Raw genomic sequence first — 20,883 nt, 5'->3', positions numbered from 1 at the left:
ATGGCAGATACGTTACTTATATTGGGAATGCCCCACTGTAAGGCGGTTCAGGAAGGACAAATATCACAAGGTAAGCATATCTGAACATAACAACATTTTACAAAAGTTTAAATGATTAATAATTAAGTATTTTGCCCCTCTTAACAAATGTGACAAATATACTTAATGCTTCAGGGCGCTGCTGCTATGCAAACAAATATACTGTCTATACTAACACGCGTACTTTGCACGTGGGAAAGGCACTATATCAATAAAATGTTTTATTTTTATTGCAATAAGTAAATCCAGAGGGTTCCACCGGGTGACATTGTGAGAAATCATCACGGTGAGAAAACCACGTCCGGTTTCGATGTGTTGTGAGTTGAGGGCAGAAAGATGTTGAAGATAACAATTCTTTGCATTCTGATGCTGTTGTGAAAGTGCAAAATAGAAGAATTAAAGAAAATAAAAGATGGCAACAGCGACACAGAAGATGGCATGTGAGACCTTCAAATGTCTCACGTCATTATGATGGGGAATATGTGGCACTTACATCGCCTATGTGAGAAATGGAGAAAAGCACCATGAAGACATTTGAATGTCAGCATTTAAGTTTGGTGATTTGCTTCACCGCATCAAACCATTCGTCAAACATGGACGCACGCAGATTGATCCTGTTGGAGCTGCAAGCCTGCTGTCACAAACAACGAAGTTGACGTCACGTACCAAAACTTAAACTCACAGGCCACACCCATATTTTTGCTGGTTTTACAACTCACGCACGTGTCATATCCATTTCTGGCGATGTGCTCCAATAATATCCAAGTGCAGACCCAGAGCTCCATACGTCACCGAAGGTCTACGCCAGCAGTTATACTGTAGGACAGAAGTGAAGGTTAGTACGGTTAGCAAGCAGGATCAATGTTAAGGTTAGCGAGAAACGTCTAAGTATTTATTACCAAAGCGCTGGTCTAGACATGTGGAGATGTCACTTCCACCCTGAGACAGCCAGCGCAGATCTGAGGTGGCGTATGGTGGTGTGGCTCTGCACGTTGATACGTCTCACGTGCACAGAGAAAGAACGCTAGGAACGCGTGGCAGCCATGACGCATGCGCCTATTTCAGGGGTGTCCAACTCCAATCTTGGAGGGCTGCAGTGGCTGCAGGTTTTCTTTCCTGCCACTTTCTTAATCGGCAACCAATTTCTTTTGTTAATTGACTTCTCTTCCTTTCATTTAAATTTACTTTGCTATTTAACAATTTTCTGTATTGTTTTCTGTATCCTTAAATGGAAGCCAAATAAAAACGAGATGTGAAGTGAGCCAACCTGCTAAATTGACCGCCTCAAACTCCGACCGTTTTCATAATTAGAAGGTGACTCTTGTTGTTAATTTAACTCGTTATGTAATTCCATGGTTTGTTGGCGCTCCCATTGTGCCACAGCAGAAGACACCAATAAAATGTTTTGCAGACCCGAGCCAGTGGCGTAGCTCAAGTTTGTGCCGCTCAGGGTGGGGCGGTGCTTCAATCTGCTGCCCTCCAACATATCTGAATATATTAACCTATTTAAATAGAAAATTTAAATGACAAATAGAGAGAAATTAACATAAATTTTGCATAGATTTGTTCATATATAGAGAAACAGCAATAATTTTTCACATATAATTATTTATAAGCATCAACTAGACAAGAATATCATATAGACGCACTGACAAGACCTACGGTGGGCTGGCGCCCTGCCCGGGGTTTGTTTCCTGTCTTGCGCCCTGTGTTGGCTGGGATTGGCTCCAGCAGACCCCTGTAGTTAGGATATAGCGGGTTGGAAAATGGATGGATGGATGGCACTGACAAGCCGTGTTGTAATTATTAGTTTTATATAATTACGCTGTGAAAACCTGAACCAGTGTAGTGCACAAGTGATAGCTGGGGATGTTTTCTGCGCAGAGCAAGAACGCAGTCGGATTGATAACGAAACGAAATTATAAATTGTAAATTAGAAATGATTATCGGTGTAACGTTTATGTTTATTTTTGTTTTTGCCTCATAAATTTCAACTGCTGTGTCTGATGCAGTCACAGAAGGACATTCTGAAAATGATCTTTGAAGCATTTGTGGATAAAAATCTGAGAATTTTACTGTTTCATTCATGAGTGGTATTTTTCTGAACCCTGCCGCTTACACACGAATTGTACGGATCCTTTTGCCCAATAATGCCGCCCCCAAAAAATCCGTCCATCCCAGCTACGCCACCGACCCGAGCAGATCAACATTACTGAGACCTTCACCTTTCTTAATTTTCACGAATCGTGTGATGGACACAGTTTTCCCGACTCGTTTTATGTCTCATTATTGTTTGACAGGGGCGGACTGGCCATTAGGGCATTTGGGCAATGCCCGGTGGGCCGTGGACTCTGGTCTAGTCATGAGCCGGCCATTTCATGAAATAAATTTGAAATACTGTGTAAGATATGGCCGGCCATGTACCCCGGCCAATACCTCCAGGGCGCCAGATGGAGCCCCCCTTGCAGCGTAGAGGTGCCCCAAATGCCAGCAGGGAATTATGGACAGTGGTCTTTAAATGCACAAACCTACTGGATACCATGGGGGCCGCCAGGAGTCGCTGCAGGGAGGCCCAGGGACTATTTTCCTTACACTCCGGAAGTACGTCCCACTCACATGGACAGAGGAAATGACGTGCTTCTGGGGTGAAGAAAAAGAGAAGTTCTACCTGACCCGGAAGTGATAGAAAGTCACATGGACTGAGGGACAAACACTTCCAGGTCAAGGAGTATTATGGACTTTGGGAGATCCCAGACAGACGAGCTGAGTTGGGAGGTTGGAGGATTTGTTATTATTTATTGTTATTGGAGTATTTGGGAGTGGAGGGTGCTTTGTGCACATTATTGTTATAATAAATATCATTACTGGACTTTTACCTGGTGTCTGACGTGGTGTCTGAGGGTGCAAGGGTGCGAGGAAACCCTTAATCTGTTTCCTGTTTGACATTAAAATTAATTTTCTAAACTACTAAACTAGTAAACATTTTCTGCCCGGTACTGCGATTTATACAGTCCTATATAATACACCATATTACGTCCGTTTTAGTTGTCAGCACACAAAGTTGCAGCGAAAAAGTTGGTCAAAACTGCCTTTTGCTGATTTCTGTTTCGATTCCGCTATTTCCGGTTAGCGTATACATGATTGCGATTTATTTTATCTTAGTATTTAAATTCTTCTGTACTAATAATTAGTTTAGATTATGTATTAGGCATTTTGTTGTTCTCATCATTGTGAGTGATTATTAGTGTGATGAAATACAATTATAAAGCACAAGGACAAGATGGGCCAACTTTGTCAACTTGCAAGTCTTGTAAAGACCGTCATCTCTTCTACTCTAAGGTGCTACTCCGGTTGAACCTCTTAACCGATACTTACAAGAGCATTGAATTTGCCGACAAGCCCCTGTTAACACTCCCTGTGTCACAAGTGCAGTGTGAAAGATCATTCTCTGCGTTGAGGAGAATTAAAAGCCGCCTGAGAAGCACAACGACGCGAGAACATCTTGAGGCGTTCATGTTGATGTCGGTGGAGAAAAGTGTCCAATAGCCAAACTTGACACTAACAGTATTGTTGATGATGTGGCTGCTAAAAGCAGCGAACTGCAAGCTACTGGTCTAATAGGGCAGGGGTCCCCAAATTCCGTGTGACAGCCGGGCCGCGAGAGGTTAAAAAGGTTGGGGACCACTGTAATAGGGTACTGGCACTTGGACATGACATTGGCATTTGACGTATACTCTAATAACGTGTAAGTCGTGTTACTAAATTTTTATTTTTCATTAAATTTTATTTCTAGGCATGTCTTCAAATTTTAAGTTGTGTCTAAACAACAGTGTACAGATTAAGTTTGGCAACAGTTTAGATAGAGTTCGTATCCTAGGCTCATAGCAAGCAGCGAGCTGCGTACTCATCACAAATTTTAAGAAAATTACAATAAGTAATGGGCCGAGCGGGTTGACCTCGTCACCTAACTCATTGAAGGATGTCCGGGCCGGTTTTGAGACACAGTCTGCTCCTGTTGTTTGACTTGTAAATTAAAGAACAAAAGAAGCAACTGTGGGGTGTAAATCTTAAATAGCAAGTCAATTTGAAAGAAGGGAAAAGTAATTAGGCGGCACGGTGGCGCAGTGGTAGCGCTGCTGCCTCGCAGTTAGGAGACTCGGGTTCGCTTCCCGTGTCCTCCCTGCGTGGAGTTTGCATGTTCTCCCCGTGTCTGCGTGGGTCTCTGGGCGCTCCGGTTTCCTCCCACAGTCCAAAGACATGAAGGTTAGGTGGATTGGCGATTCTAAATTGGCCCTAGTGTGTGCTTGGTGTGTGGGTGTGTTTGTGTGTGTCCTGCGGTGGGTTGGCACCCTGCCCAGGATTGGTTCCTGCCTTGTGCCCTGTGTTGGCTGGGATTGGCTCCGGCAGACCCCCGTGACACTGTATTCAGATTCAGCGGGTTAGGAAATGGATGGATGGATGGATGGATGGAAAAGTAATTAATCAGCAGCACAAAAAGGTCATTAATTAAGAAAATGGCTAGAATGAAAATCTGCAGCCACTGCAGCCCTCCAGGATTTGGGGAGGGCTTATGGGACACCTGGCCTGAAGAATAAAACAGGGGGTTATCCTGCCCTATAGGACTCCAAAAAAAAAAAAAGGAGTAAAATCAACTTGCAAGTCTTGTAAAGACCGTCATCTCTGCTACTCTAAGGTGCTACTCCGGTTGAACCTCTTAACCGATACTTACAAGAGCACTGGATTTGCCGACAAGCCCCTGTTAACACTCCCTGTGTCACAAGTGCAGTGTGAAAGATCATTCTCTGTGTTGAGGAGAATTAAAAGCCGCCTGAGAAGCACAACGACGCGAGAACATCTTGAGGCATTCATGTTGATGTCGGTGGAGAAAAGTATCCAATAGCCAAACTTGACACTAACAGTATTGTTGATGATGTGGCTGCTAAAAGCAGCGAACTGCAAGCTACTGGTCTAATAGGGCAGGGGTCCCCAAATCCCGTGTGACAGCCGGGCCGCGAGAGAACTGCCGACAACGGAGACTCACTCGGTGCAGGGCCACAGCAAAAAGGCCGCCCCCTTCATTGAGGACACTGTTCAGAACGCTAGGTGGGCGGGGCTTTGCAGCGGCGCAGAGCGAGGACAGAGGCCGAGTATTGCAGCAAAGTATTTTTATGGTCCCGACAGTTTCCCCATATGACACGATTCTATAGAAATCTCGTTACTACTGTGACGGACAGCCAGATCCCATGCCCGGCCGGGACGCCTCTGCCGCATACGTCCCGGGGGAGCCGTTATGGACATTGCAATACCTTCCCCGGGGCACTTGGGGGCAGTCTCCCTGGCAGTGGATTCCTCCTCAATCTCCCCCGTGGCTCCATGGGACATGGAGTCCACCACAGCAGCCCGGTTGGGAGATGGGGTGGCCGCTAGGGGGTGCTGCAGAGATCCAGCCACCACACTGGACGGTTTATCAGCCCCACTGGGAGGTGCAATTAAGACCAGCCAGTCAGGCACCTGGATCACTTCTGGGTGGGGTGTAAAAGGGCCTGCCTCCCAGCAATCGAGGCCAGAATCGGGAGGAAGAGGACGAGGTTGCCTGGGAGGAGTGGTGGAGCAGGAAAGTGTTGGTTTGGTGGTAACTCTGTGTTTTGTGCTTGGACTGTGTTTGGGTTGTGTGGCACGGGGAAGGCGTGTCACACAGCTGAAGAAAAATAAATGAGCCTTGATGAGTGTGAACACGTGCCTCAGCGTGGTCTGTGCCGGGTCGGGCGCTATATAGCGCCTTGTTTACACTACGAAGTACATTTAGCAGCAGATATTTTCATTACAACGAAGTGAGCTTGAAGTGCCTGAATGAATCATCCACAGAGAAGTTAGTTCTGTGGTCGCAGCTCACTTTATGCACAATTGCACAACGATCCCGAAAACATTGTTAAAAAAATGCCTTTCTTCGAGCTTTCCTCGTACTGTTTTTGTTGCTGGTGTTGTTTTCTGTGGTTTTCAGAAATGTCATCAACATTTGAAAAACATCCACTGGAACTGAACTCAATCTCACCCTCCTATAGAAACGGCAGACACTAAATAACGATAACAGTATTAATGTGATGTGCAATCTGTTTGAATGACAAATGCAATGCATATATCTTTGTTATATGCAAAAAAAAAGAAGAATAATCTCGGGGTTGCAAACGTATGTTTACTGCTGCATTTGAAGACACCGAAGAAGCCGTTTTTATGTGATTCAGTGGCGCTCGTTCAAGAAACATTCCTATTAATGCGGCACTCATTCCATAAAATGGGAGGTTTTTAAACTCTCTTGGGACCTCCGCCAACGGGACAACACGCTGTGAGCCTGCGGTTTCCCTGCCCCAGCAACGGACAAACAATCTGACACAGACATGGCAATCCTGCTTCGGGACGCATTTCAGGGTGACGTTCCCGTTGGGTTAGGGGTGGAGGGGATCCCAAAAGAGTTCAGAAACCTCACAATATGAAGAAGAAGAAAAGGATGATTCGGCTCTGATTGATAACTGTGCTGCCCACAACATGCTTCCACATTTAGATAATGTTCGCGTTGAATTCCTCCCACCCAATTGCACAGCAGTGCTTCAGCCATTGGATTTGGGCATCATTCGCGCCCTGAAAAAAAAAAATTTGGGCGGAAAGGTGCCGCAGTGGGTAGCGCTGCTGCTTACAGTTAGGAGACCAGGGTTCGCTTCCCGGGTCCTCCCTGCATGGAGTTTGCATCATCTCCCCGTGTCTGCGTTGGCTTCCTCCCACAGTCCAAAGACATGCAGGTTAGGTGCATTGGCGATTCTAAATAGTCCCTCGAGTGTGTGTGTGGCCTGCGGTGGGCTGGCATGCTGCCTGGGGTTTATTTCCTGCCTAGTTAAGCTATAGCGGGTTGGATAATGGATGAGTGGATAACTTGTAGACATGAGAAGATTAAAATTACGTGAAAGAAGCTAGTGAAGCTGCTTCCATTTCCAACATCCTATCTTTGTGAGGCAGCGTTTTCTGCAGTGACAGCAACCAAAACGAGATTACGGAGTAGACTGAACATAAGCAACACACTTCGCGTGTCACTGTCTTCCATCGTCCCCAAATGGGATTGTCTGGTTGCTGGAAAACCCACTGATTCTGCATTATGGTAAGCTGTATAATTTCTATTACGTTACTATAACTTAATAATAATAGAAATGTAAATTGTGTATAAAAATGCCCTACGAACTCGCCCCTAATCAGGCCCCAAACTCAACCACCGGTCCCTAGAAAAATGTGCTTTTAGTAAAGCAGTCGTTGGTGTTAAAAAGGTTGGGGACCGCTGTAATAGGGTACTGGCACTTGGACATGACATTGGCATTTGACGTATACTCTAATAACGTGTAAGTCGTGTTACTAAATTTTTATTTTTCATTAAATTTTATTTCTAAGCATGTCTTCAAAATTTTAATTTGTGTCTAAACAACAGTGTACAGATTAAGTTTGGCAACAGTTTAGATAGAGTTCGTATCCTAGGCTCATAGCAAGCAGCGAGCTGCGTACTCATCACAAATTTTAAGAAAATTACAATAAGTAATGGGCCGAGCGGGTTGACCTCGTCACCTAACTCATTGAAGGATGTCCGGGCCGGTTTTGAGACACAGTCTGCTCCTGTTGTTTGACTTGTAAATTAAAGAACAAAAGAAGCAACTGTGGGGTGTAAATCTTAAATAGCAAGTCAATTTGAAAGAAGGGAAAAGTAATTAGGCGGCATGGTGGCGCAGTGGGTAGTGCTGCTGCCTCGCAGTTAGGAGACTCGGGTTCGCTTCCTGGGACCTCCCTGCGTGGAGTTTGCATGTTCTCCCCGTGTCTGCGTGGGTCTCTGGGCGCTCCGGTTTCCTCCCACAGTCCAAAGACATGAAGGTTAGGTGGATTGGTGATTCTAAATTGTCCTTAGTGTGTGCTTGGTGTGTGGGTGTGTTTGTGTGTGTCCTGCGGTGGGTTGGCACCCTGCCCAGGATTGGTTCCTGCCTTGTGCCCTGTGTTGGCTGGGATTGGCTCCGGCAGACCCCCGTGACCCTGTATTCGGATTCAGCGGGTTAGGAAATGGATGGATGGAAAAGTAATTAATCAGCAGCACAAAAAGGTCATTAATTAAGAAAATGGTTAGAATGAAAATCTGCAGCCACTGCAGCCCTCCAGGATTTGGGGGGAGGGATTTGAGGAGGGCTTATGGGATACCTGGCCTGAAGAATTAAACAGGGGGTTATCCTGCCCTATAGGACTCCAAAAAAAAAAAAAAAAAAAGGAGTAAAATCATTTTCAAATGCATGCTTGTCATTCCGTGTTCGGATCTTGATTGAGCTTTACACAAAGTCGCATGAAGAAAGCGCGCCCGGGCCCAGAACGTTAAGCGCAGTGTGAGTGCGGGCCTTGGGGACAATCGCGCCCCCGCCCGGTATGCAACAAAAGTGCATAAAAAGTGTGAGAGAAACATGAGCAGTACTTAAATTAGCATTGAAAAAGAATAGTTTTGTAGCACATATTTTGGGTTCTGATTGCTGGGTTAAGCGTTCTGAGAACTTGTTTATTTGTTCTGAGAAAGTTTCTAAATGAGTTGAACTAGGTTGTTGTACCGTGTTAGCCATTATGAATGTAGAGAAAAGCCAAGCAAAATGACACCTTTTTAGTTAGCCAATAAAAGGTGTCATTTTGCTTGGCTTTTCTCTAAATGAGTTGAGAAAAACTGTTAAGTGGCGATGACGGCGAACAGCGCGTTTCAATTTTGCAGCCCTTCTTCAATCCAAGCTTTCATTTTTACGTCGTCCCGTCACGTTTTCATAGCAGCACACGCTACTTTTGACCTCATCGCCCTCCGTTGCGCCCCCTCTAACCACGACAGCCTTCCAGACGCTTGGCAAAAAGTATCCAACTTCTCGTTTCAGTTGCAACCAAATTTCTACCCACACGTTCTTCTTGCGTCATACGTAAAAAAAAAAATAAAAAAATCTTTGCCTGTCAAAGACTTCCTCTGTTAAGTTAAATGCATCTGAAAGTCCCCAGCGAGTAAAGAAAGCCCCACCGCCTGCGCCTCCTCGTCAATCCCCCTTTGCACGCCTTTGCAGATCATCCGAGAACTGGCAACCTGCTCACCTACGGCCATTTCAGTGCGTGCGCGTCACTTTTAGCAGCGGCTTGTGGGCACTGGGACAGTGGAATCAATTTGGTCTCGAATATCACTTTGGATTTTTCTGCATAAGACGGGTCAACACACATCTTTGTGAACTGCGCGTGGTGGACGTCTGGCTGCATCTGTTCGATCTGTAAGTACAATTCATTTTCAGCACCTTGTCCTCGTGTTCACTGCCGGGTAGTGCCAGGAATTGTGTAGTCAAGTTGTGTAGTCTGGCGATCTCGAGGAGCTCACGGAAGACTGACGGCTTCACCCTAAGACTGGAAATTCAGTACTGGCCAAAGACATGCAAAAGTCATCAAAAAGTTGAGATCTGAAGCGAACGGAAAATAATGGCTGATGACCGAGACGACAGATGCGCATACAAGCGCTCATCACACACGGTCCACCACAAACCGTTCCATGCTGTTGTGAAGTGCGCTATATACATAATACTCGGAATAACCGGTGGGAGTCCCAGCTGGACTCGAGGGCCACTGTCCTTTCTATTTTTTTAGGGAGTCTTATGGTCACTTAAATAAAAATGAATACAACAAAATACTGCATTGAACTGAACGAAGCCGCAGACGCTAGAAATGACGTCCCGCCAACCCCAATGCCACTTGTTCGCTGTAAAAGTCCGCTGAAGAGCGCTCGCAGCCGCCTGGGAATGGGCATCAAGGAAGAGCAACTCTGGTAGAATTTCCTTTGTTTACGTGTTCACAGAATAAAGCTAAAAATAAACGTGATGTGCCCGAAGTGTCTCAACAATCAAACAAAAGGTAACCGAAAGAGCGATCTCTCCTACACGGCTGCGGCCGCTGGCTGCTCATAATTGTCCAAATTTAGCTCGAACTTCACTGACTTGAAATCTAACAGTCCGTCAACGATGGTGGTTTAGACTGTGGGCGCCGTTCAAAGTTTATGCCAACTTCAAGGGCGACATTAGACAGGCGTACACTGTGAGCTGAAGTGGAAAAAGGCGAGCTGGACAGGAAATCTGTGAGACCCAAATCACTGAGGACCCTTAATCAGAAGTATATACCTGTTAAGGTGTATTGATATCTAGAGATATGGATATTGATGTGGATATAGATAGAGATAGATATATAAATATATACTGTATATAGATAGGAAAAAAATGAAGGCGACATAGTTACACGTGCACCTCTGCCATATATCTTAGTGCCGTTTATACGTATCCATACTTCCAAACTTCCATATTTATCTATTTTTATAGTGTCCTATCTATCTATCATATAATGTCTTTCTTATTTATCTATCAATTATATAGTGTCCATGACATATGTCTTTTTATATAGTGCATTTCACAGTATCTGTTTGTCTATTACCTGAGTCACACACACGTGCACATATTGTGCTGTTGATATCGGGAAGTCAATCTAAACTGCTGTTCTGTTCATGAAACAAAACCTTCGTGAGCACGTGGAGCACATGCAGCCACCCAAAAACTCTAAGCTAGAGCTGCAGCTGCTGTAACCGCCGACTCTGCCTCCACTCTTACAAATATAGGTTTTAAAATGGTTACTTTGCTGGGTGGTGTGGTGCCTCATTGCTTGACAACGGGACATTTTAATTCTAAAGGTTGGCTGTTTGAGAAGGTTTCTAATATGTGGACTACAGCGGGATGCATAGTAGAAGACAAGAGATCAAGATAATTTGAACCAGACTGAATTATTGTTTGCAGTGAGACTCCTTTAAAAAAATCATTATCATCTCTTCATGGTTAATTATTCAAACCATTACAAATCTTAATAAATAAAGATTATATCCAGAATGTTTATGTTAATAGTTAATTTGAGAATGAAAAAGGTTTCCGTATGGCATCTTTAAGAGTGTAGTCACATGTGTGCCTTTGGAATTCATCTGTTATCTATCTATCTATCTATCTATCTATCTATCTATCTATCTATCTATCTATTATATAGTGCCTTTTAAAATCTATCTATCTATCTATCTATCTATCTATCTATCTATCTATCTATCTATCTATCTATCTATAATATAGTGCCTGTCATTATCTATCTATCTATCTATCTATCTATCTATCTATCTATCTATCTATCTATTATATAGTGCCTTTCTATCTATCTATCTATATATCTATCTATCTATCAATTTTCTAACCCACTGAATCCGAACACAGGGTCACGGGGGTCTGCTGGAGCCAATCCCAGCCAACACAGGGCACAAGGCAGGAACCAATCCTGGGCAAGGTGCCAACCCACCGCAGTCTATCTATCTATCTATCTATCTATCTATCTATCTATTATATAGTGCCTTTCATATCTATCTATCTATCTATCTATCTATCTATCTATCTATCTATCTATCTATCTATCTATCTATCTATCTATCATATAGCGCCTTTCACATCTATACCCCACTCACACACCCATCCACATGACGTGCAGCTGAAATTCAGCATTAAACTCAAATCGTCATTCTTCAGTTTTATAAAAGGAAACCCCCAGAAGTTTGTGAACAACACCTCGCCATCCTTCACACCTAAGCTGGCATGCCAATGCAGTGAACTGCGGATGCCGCCTTACCAGCATGCATGCAGCGTCTCTCAGCGCTGAGTAGGATTTGTATCTTCTCTCGCTGTGTATGTGTCAGTTTTCCCCTTATGCTCCATTTTTAACGCATATGTCCGAAGACATGCATGTTAGGTTAATAGGCTATTAGGCATGAGAATGGCAGGACTACGGTATATATTTTTGTATCCAGTGTATAATTATTTTAGACAATGTATTTGGTGGTCTGGACCACACAGTGTGGTTTTTCTCTGTCTATGGCTGATTACACTCGCATGGCGGACTCCATGTTGTGTGTATTTGTATGTGTGTAGTGGGGAAGGTGTGGGGTTTTATAAGAATTAATTTGAAATCACTTCAGTATTTTTTGTCCAGCACCCCCTTACTCACCAGTACAAGTAAACCCCCACTTATGATGTACCATTTGACTCACCTTGATGTGTAGTTATGGATGAAATGTTTGGAGTTTCCCCCCTTATTGTTGACGCTGGGCCTAAAAACAACCCTCATTTGTAGGCCATTTTCAGACCATATTTGGGCAGGAAATCACACCCTTATAATAAAGAGTAAGCCAATCTTCAGTGTCTTCAGTGGGAATAATCAGAAGGACTCATGAAGTTGTGCAGGACACATCAACTGATCTGTAATTGGGATACCAGGGGTCACATTTAGTTATTTTCACCAGATTTCACAAAAATGGGGGCTGCACACTTAAAACAAATGGTATCTTAATGGCATTTCACTGGGCTGTGTGGTTCCTTGTAGATAACCGACCATTTTTAAAGGTTGTAATGTACTAAAAAATTAACTTGGGAAGGGATATTTGAATATGAATTTGGTTCTTTGGGCTTTATAAAGGTTCCTAATATGTCTACAAAACACAAATACAGTATTTAATGTACTGTACAGTACTGTATGCTTAGGAAACTAACTAGCAGGATACAACAGATGGAGAAAACCTGAGCACAGTCCACAATATTATATGAAGCCTTTGAAAATCAGAAACCTGGAGATGTTTCTCAAATCTGTCATCATCTGTTCATCACGTTACCTGTCACAGATCTGAATAAATTAAAGCTCTTTCTGGAACCTTCATATGGGGAAACAACAGTTATGGCATCACTCTGAAGAGCCACCCACACACTTTACTTTGTAAGAGGGCATGTGGAGTGTAGCTTTGTGGCTTATCACGAATACGATCCTGTTTTTGATATTTTAGTCCTTGCTGGTGGTCCTAGCATTCCAAGAGACCCTCCTAGATGGTTAAAACTGCCACCTTTCAAACATAGCCATGTGGGGTATTGACGATATTAAAGTCAGTGATTCAAAAGATTATATAGTGCCTTTCAAATCTATCTATCTATCTATCTATCTATCTATCTATCTATCTATCTATCTATCTATCTATCTATCTATCTATCTATCTATCTATCTATTGTGACAGATAGAGAGCGCTATCGTCCTCTTGAACACTCAGATCAAATGCCAGACACCAGGTAAAAGTCCAATAAGTTGACTTTTTATTATTACACAGTGCACAGAGCACCCTCCACTCCACAATACTCATCCAATACCAATAATCAATAATAAACACTCCACCACTCCCAGATGCGTTGCCACCCTTTCACCCAGCTCAACTCGATGTCTGGGATTTCTCATAGTCCTTCTATAGTCCTTGGCCCAGAAAGTGCTTCTGAACCCGCAGTCCATGTGACTTTGTAACACTTCTGGGTCAAATAAAAACTCCTCTTCTTCGTCAGCCCAGAAGTACTTTATTTCTTCTGTCCTCGTGACCTGGAAGTACTTCAGGGCTATATGGAAAATTAACATCTCTGAGCCTCCCTGTAGCAGCCCCTGGTGGCCCCGACATTATCCAGCAGGGCTGTGTACTAAAACTACATAGTCCATAATGCCCTGCTGGAATTCAGGGCATCTCCATGTAACAGGGAGGGTTCCCTCTGGAGGAATGGTCAGCCATAGTCCACACTATCTATCTATCTATCTATCTATCTATCTATCTATCTATCTATCTATCTATCTATCTATCTATCTATTATATAGTGACTTTAATCTATCTATCTATCTATCTATCTATCTATCTATCTATCTATCTATCTATCTATCTATCTATCTATCTATCTATTATATAGTGACTTTAATCTATCTATCTATCTATCTATCTATCTATCTATCTATCTATCTATCTATCTATCTATTATATAGTGACTTTAATCTATCTATCTATCTATCTATCTATCTATCTATCTATTATATAGTGACTTTAATCTATCTATCTATCTATCTATCTATCTATCTATCTATCTATCTATCTATCTATTATATAGTGACTTTAATCTATCTATCTATCTATCTATCTATCTATCTATCTATCTATCTATCTATCTAAGTTAATGGAAGGAATTTTTAAGGATATACGGTGGGCTGGCACCCTGGCCCGGGTTTGTTTCCTGCCTTGCGCCCTGTTTTGGCTGGGATTGTAACAAACTCCAAAAATCTCATCCAGAACTACCCATCAAGGTGAGTCAAATGGTAAATTCTAAGTAGGGGTTTACTTGACATAACAGCACAAGAGAAGGTCCAGAGAAGAGCGACGAGGCTGATTCAGGGTGACAGGGGATGAGTTAGGAGGACAGATTAAAAGAGCTGAGCCTTTACAGTTTAAACAAAAGAAGATTAAGAGGTGACCTGATTAACCTTTAAACCGCCAGAACCGGCTAAAGTTGATTCCCAATGCAATTTGCCAACACACCGGAGCTGATCAGTCCGTGCCATACATTCGTTGAGCAGCCAGCTCATGACCACTGGCGCCCCCTAGTGAATCAGCATCAAATCAGCATCACTGTCCCTGGTATTCACCTGCTGCACTAGACTGGCCTGCCAGCATCAGTGTTGGCCTCTGTGTGCAGCCAGTTCAAGAGCAATTGGCTCGGTGATTTACTGAGTTTCATGAATGGCGTCACTTGCAGATTGTACGTATAATATTAGATTGTTACAGTAGTTTTTTTTAATAGTTTTTACAGTTCATTGGCCGTGTGTAAAATGATCAGTATTGCAGTACTTTTTGCATGAAAAAAAATATACGTTCCTTCAAAATTTCACTTTTTCTTTGTGAATTGTGACGTTTACTTATAAGTGCAGAAAAAAAGTATTTGGTGGCCAGGGGTGCAGTAACCTCCAAGTATGTGGCAGTTTAAGGGTTAAAATGTGTAAAATGATGAAGGGAGTGAGTCCATTGGATCAAGACTTTAAAATGAGTTCATCAACAACACGGGGACACAGTTGGAAACTTGTTAAGGGTAAATTTCACACAAACATTAGGAAGTTTTTCTTCACACAGAGAACCACAGACACTTGGAATAAGCGACCAAGGTAGACAGTCGGACTTTAGGGACTTTTAGAACTCGACTTGATGAAATCAGCCTTGTTGCCAGATGAACGAGTGTTTCAAAGTTCACTGGAAATCAACGACCTCGAGGGAAAAGGAACAGAGATTAGGCCAGTAGGAATGAGACCCGTCAGCATGGGAGGCGAACAAGGAAGTGGGAAGAAACAGCAGGAATTGGGAGTGTAAGAGAGGAAGATGTGCTGGGAAAACAAACGTCAGAGAAAAGCGTGGGCTGCAGATGAGCTGGATACTGAGGATTATCACTGCTTCGTCGGAATGATTGGTGGGCAGCTGATCTCCAAAAAGATGTGGACTACCTGAGAGGGAAGGACTAAGCAAACCTCTGGAGGAACACAGAATGCAGTGGAGGAGAAGCCAGCTGCTTAAACAGTTCATTCACTCTGCTGCCATCTTGCACCACTTAGCACCTCACAGAGAGAGAAAATGAAGCGTCTTGGTCTTACCTGAATAATCATCAGCAGTGCCTCGCTTTGAAGCTGAGTAGATACAAAACTGAGAGCAGAACTAAGTGCAAAAAACCTGGAGCAGGAATACCGCCACCGTCACCACCGTCACCAGCAGCAGCAGCAGCAAATGCCTGATTTCTAACTTATCCTCTATCACCAGATGCCCCCAAACTTTATTTTTACTTCACTTTGATCCGTCACATTTCATCTTCTGGTATTTTGAACCATACTGTTCCTTTTTGACTGGTTCATCAGCATGTGATCATCTCCTGGCCAATTCACAGTAACCCGTTGTTGGTAATAATAGTGGGAGGAAGAAGCCCCCCATGGACACATAGAAAACATGCAAACTCCATACATTTAATGATCCAGCTATAAAGTGAACTCAAGGCAATGGAGCGGAGAGGAAGCCACGCTGATGACCAGTCCCCAAATTTTCTCTAATGCAGGTGTCAGTCAGTAACACTTTGATAGAAGGCTGACATCTGGGCACCCCTTCTACGTGGAAATGTAAGGAAAATGGGAGAGCTGTATTTTAAATTCTTCACGTAAAGAACCAACAGGTACTTGGAATAAATGAAAGTAGTGTGGTGGAGAGGAGGGCTTTAGAGACCTTGAGATCTCAAGTTGATGTCATTTTGGACAAAGTAGATCAGTTATATTAAGGTTATATTTCTCTTGTCTTTTCTAGTGTCTTTGTGACCCACAATTACTGCAAAGCGTCATTCCGGGGGGGGGTTTCCCTTGGAAAATTGGTTGTAACGGAGCAATGACGCTTTCTTAATTTGCTCACGGTGACCCATCACAAGGCCTTCCGCAAACTGTTGGTGACCCTTTCCCATTCATAATGGCTGTGACTCACAATTCTGTGCGACCCAAACTTGGAGAACACGCGACCCTCAGCTTAAGAACCTGCGATCGACATGAACAGGTTGGACGAGCTTGATGGGCTAAGTGGCCCATTTGTTTTGTCGTGGTCGAGTTCTCAATTACTCTGCTTTCCCCTTTTGTATTCTTTAACGTGTAGCCTTTGTCAGAATGCCTCAAATCCCATAGACTTTTATAAGGCATTGTACTTTATAACTTCTCCCCACCTTCCCTTCTACAAGTATAACTTCAGGCAATTAGAGAGTAAACATCGGGAGTGGTCTCTTCTCGACTAGAAAGTATATACTCAGATATGGGGATGGATATTTGAGGAGTAAACCACAAGACAATGATTATATTTTTACATTATGTACATTAACAACAAATCAAATCAAATGAATAATATATTGAATAATTATTTTAAAAGTAAAGTTGAATAAATCGGACTCTACAGCTGCATGAATAAAAGGTAAAGTACCTCTTCTGGTTAACAGAAAGAGCCCAAAAGCTGATAGAAATCTATGTTTTGCACCAAATACTTATATGCAGAATTTGGTTGACCTAACAATGCATACTCAAGTTATCGTATTTGCACACACAAACACAATTCCAAAAATGGTATTTTCGGACTCAGGGAGGTCTAAAACGTTGAGATTTTTTGGAGAATTACAATGCCTTCCCTAGACTTTGTATACGAAAAAGTGAAAAGACAAACAGGAGTTAAGTTACAACTTAAATAATGTATTACTGGGAATATTCATAAAGTTTTGGACTTAGGGAGGTCTAAAACGTTGAGATCCATCAAAATCTCAACATTGAATCTTTGGATGATTACAACACATTCTCTATACTTCATATGTGAGAAAGTAAAAAGACAAGCAGGAGTTAGGTTTCAACTTGAATAATGTATTACTGATGATATTCATAAAATGTTGGACTCGGGGAGGTCTAAAACGTCAAGATTCATCAAAATCTTGACATCAAATCTTTAGACGATTACAACACGTTCTCTATACTTCATATGTGAGAAAGTAAATGACAAGCAGGAGTTAGGTTTCAACTTAAATAATGTATTACTGATAATATTCATAAAGCTTTGGACTTAGGGAGGTCTAAAACGTCGAGATTCTTTAAAATCTCAACATGAGATCTTTGGAAAATTAAAATACTTTCTTACACTTTGTATACAAGAAAGTAAAAAGACAAGCAGGATTTAGGTTTCAACTTGAATAATGCATTACTGATAATATTCATAAAATGTTGGACTCGGGGAGGTCTAAAACATCGAGATTCATCAAAATCTTGACATCAAATCTTTGGACGATTACAATACTTTATACTTTGTAAACAAGAAAGTAAAAAGACAAGCAGGAGTTAGGTTATAACTTAACTAATGTTTTACTGATAATATTCATAAAGCTTTGGACTTAGGGAGGTCTAAAACGTTGAGATTCATCAAAATCTCAATATCGAATCTTTAGACGATTACAACACGTTCTCTATACTTCGTATGTGAGAAAGTAAAAAGACAAGCAGGAGTAATGTTACAACTTAAATAATGTATTACTAATAATATTCATAAAATGGTGGACTCGGGGAGATCTAAAACATCGAGATTCATCAAAATCTCAACATCGAATCTTTGGATAATTACCATACTTTCGCTATACTTCGTATGTGAGAAAGTAAAAAGACAAGCAAGAGTTAAGTTACAACTTAAGTAATGTACAGTATTACTGATAATATTCATAAAGTTTGGGACTTGAGAGGTCTAAAACGTTGAGATTCATCAAAATCTCAACATCAAAGTATTAAAATACTTTCTCTATACTTTGTATATGAGGAAGAAAAGGAGGAGTTAGGTTACAACTTAAATAATGTATTACTGATAATAGTCATAAAATGTTGGATTAGGAGAGGTCTAAAATGTCAAGATTCATCAAAATCTTGACATCAAATCTTTGGACGACTACAACACTTTCCTCGTACTTCGTATATGAGAAAGTAAAACGACAAGCAGGAGTTAGGTTACAACTTAATGTATTACTGAAAATTTTCATAAAACTAATAACGATAAGTAAAGAACATTTGAATATTGGCAGCCATACAACCTGATAAATGCTGATGTGTAGTTTCAGGGGGCACTTAGACGTGTTAGTTACTTCAAATGTCTTTAGTTAATTCATCATTTTTATGGCTTTCTTCAGAACAGGCTGCACACTTGTCTCAATATGGCTGCCGAGTTGTTCCTCTCAATGTGGTCTTCTTTTCAGTTCATGGTGTGAGATGCCCCTTCATCATGATGGTGATAGATAGAGAGAGAGGGAGATGGGTAAGGGTAAAGGAACCAAATCCATACATTCTTTGTCCAAATCCTTACACCAATAGGGTGTCGTTGCTTCAGAATGGCCTCTGATTCAAACCAATCCCAAACAGCTACAGATACTTCAGACCAGTGGGGGCACACAATACTTTTCACATCTGCCCCCAAAACTGTTTGTTGGGATTGCCAGCTAAGTAATTTGGCTTTCCTGCAGGGGTTGATTGAGAGGGTCCTGCAGACAATCACTTGCCAAACTGGCTTCAGGCACTTTTTCCCCGGCCCTGCTATTAAAATTCCTTGCTCAGTCCTAAAAGGGGAGTTTGGGGGGGTTCTTAAACATTAAACTATTGCAGTTCTTATCAATGATATAACAGTAATATTACATTGTTTTGTTTAAGTTACAAATAAAGACATACAAAGTATTTATCAACTTGTATACAACATTTCACACCATTGTTGTCACAAATATTCAAATGTTCTTAGCCAATCGTCCAATTCATTATTGGCTTTGCCACAACACATTTGCCATGCCCAGAAAAACAGCCACCTCTCTACCTCCACGGCTCTTTTGGATGAGGTAGGAAAGTCCACTAGGACACATGGAGAACCTGCCAGAAATTGAACTCCGGTCCATGATGCTGTGGGCCAGCAGCACAAACAGCTATGCCACCACTCAACTAAAATTTGTTCGCTTATCAACTTAACTGGCGCATAACGGTGGACGTGGCAGGAATCCCACTCAGATAAATTCATGACAACGGAGACTACACACAAGTAGATTGGATCCATGGAGGTGAGACACAGCAGCACTGTCATCTCTGCTGCCATGCATGGTCACATTCGGTCACTAATTAAACTGACAAGCTCATCTTTAGGACGTTCGAGGAGCCCCACATGGAGTTTAGGAGAAAATATGAAGTCTATAGAGAGAGAGAAGGAGAAAGAGATGTGTCCAAAACTGAAGTCCTCTCCATGGAGCTGCCATTCCCACCAAAAACTGTTCACCGATCAGCTCAGCCTTCATGCCTTTAGGATGTGGCAGGACATGAAGAGAACGTGAAAGCACCATGCAGATAATTACCAAGCCATAATTAAAACTTGGGTCCATTGAGCCGAGACAGAGCAGCCCTGTCATCTCTGCTGCCATGCATGGGGCTTGTTCAGTCACCAGAACCCTAACAATGCTGTGGGAGAGCCCCTACATGGACCAGGGAGAATATATAGTAGCCACCCTAGGTCCAGACCTGAGAGGGACATGCCCTTCGGGAAGCTATGGACTATGGTGGGGGCCAGGGGATAACCCAGAGAAGGCCGCTATCTAAATAGTCTTGTGAATGGAGTGACTGAGGGGTCCAGACATGGCACTGTGAGAAAGCACTTTATGTTGTGTCTTCTGGCTGCTGAGGACTATCGACTTTGGGTTGGGTACTGCAGTCAAGGGAGTGTGTGGTAGTAACCTCTGACTCTGAGTGAGTGGACTGAGACAGAGCTGTGCAACGCGTATGAAGCGGACAAGGGAATAAAACAGGTGGGGGCATGTGGTGCTGCAGAGGACCTGAATGGCATCATTCAAGTGCCCAATGGTCCTTTGTAGTGCCACACCAATGATCTGGTATAAATGGATGAGTCCATTCCTCCGTCTCTCGCACCCCTGGGTTGCTATGCGGGTGTCAGAAGTGGGATAGAGCCGAATGCCATCCCAGATCTGGAGGACTGTTTTAGCACTAATGTTAGTTTTGAGAGGAGGGTAATGTGGTGGTGGTCCCGGATCTGGACCTGAGACATGCTCCAAGGACAATTGAAGGTGACGGGGATACCTAGAGAAGCCAGCTATATAAGCGGCTTCATCTACAGTATGTGGAGGGTTGCAGACACGACACTGTGAAGAAGTGTTTCATTCTAGCAATCTTTGGACCGGACCCCTGTCTTGGGTTGGCTCATGGAATTGAGGGGGTGGCATGGCAGTCAGAATGCCTCTGACTGGCCAGTGTGGCTGTGCAGACTGAGGGGACGATTCAGCTGGCGTGTCACAGAAGAGCTGGAGGTGTGGTGGAAGTCACTGCCATAGTCAA

At 42.8% G+C, this 20,883-nt stretch overlaps 1 protein-coding gene across 1 annotated transcript in view; it reads left to right on the top strand.

Moving 5' to 3' along the window:
• The first annotated feature begins 8,783 nt into the window (after nucleotides 1-8,783).
• Nucleotides 8,784-20,883, top strand: part of gpr184 (G protein-coupled receptor 184) — a 50,713-nt gene continuing 38,613 nt past the window's right edge. The window contains exon 1 of the mRNA XM_039768039.1: nucleotides 8,784-9,341. The gene's annotated coding sequence lies outside the window, so the exon portion shown is untranslated. The remainder of the gene's footprint in view (nucleotides 9,342-20,883) is intronic.

The sequence above is a fragment of the Polypterus senegalus genome, chromosome 11 (genome assembly GCF_016835505.1).
Source record: "Polypterus senegalus isolate Bchr_013 chromosome 11, ASM1683550v1, whole genome shotgun sequence".
Taxonomy (NCBI): domain Eukaryota; kingdom Metazoa; phylum Chordata; class Cladistia; order Polypteriformes; family Polypteridae; genus Polypterus; species Polypterus senegalus.
This window is presented reverse-complemented; position numbering and strand designations above follow the sequence as displayed.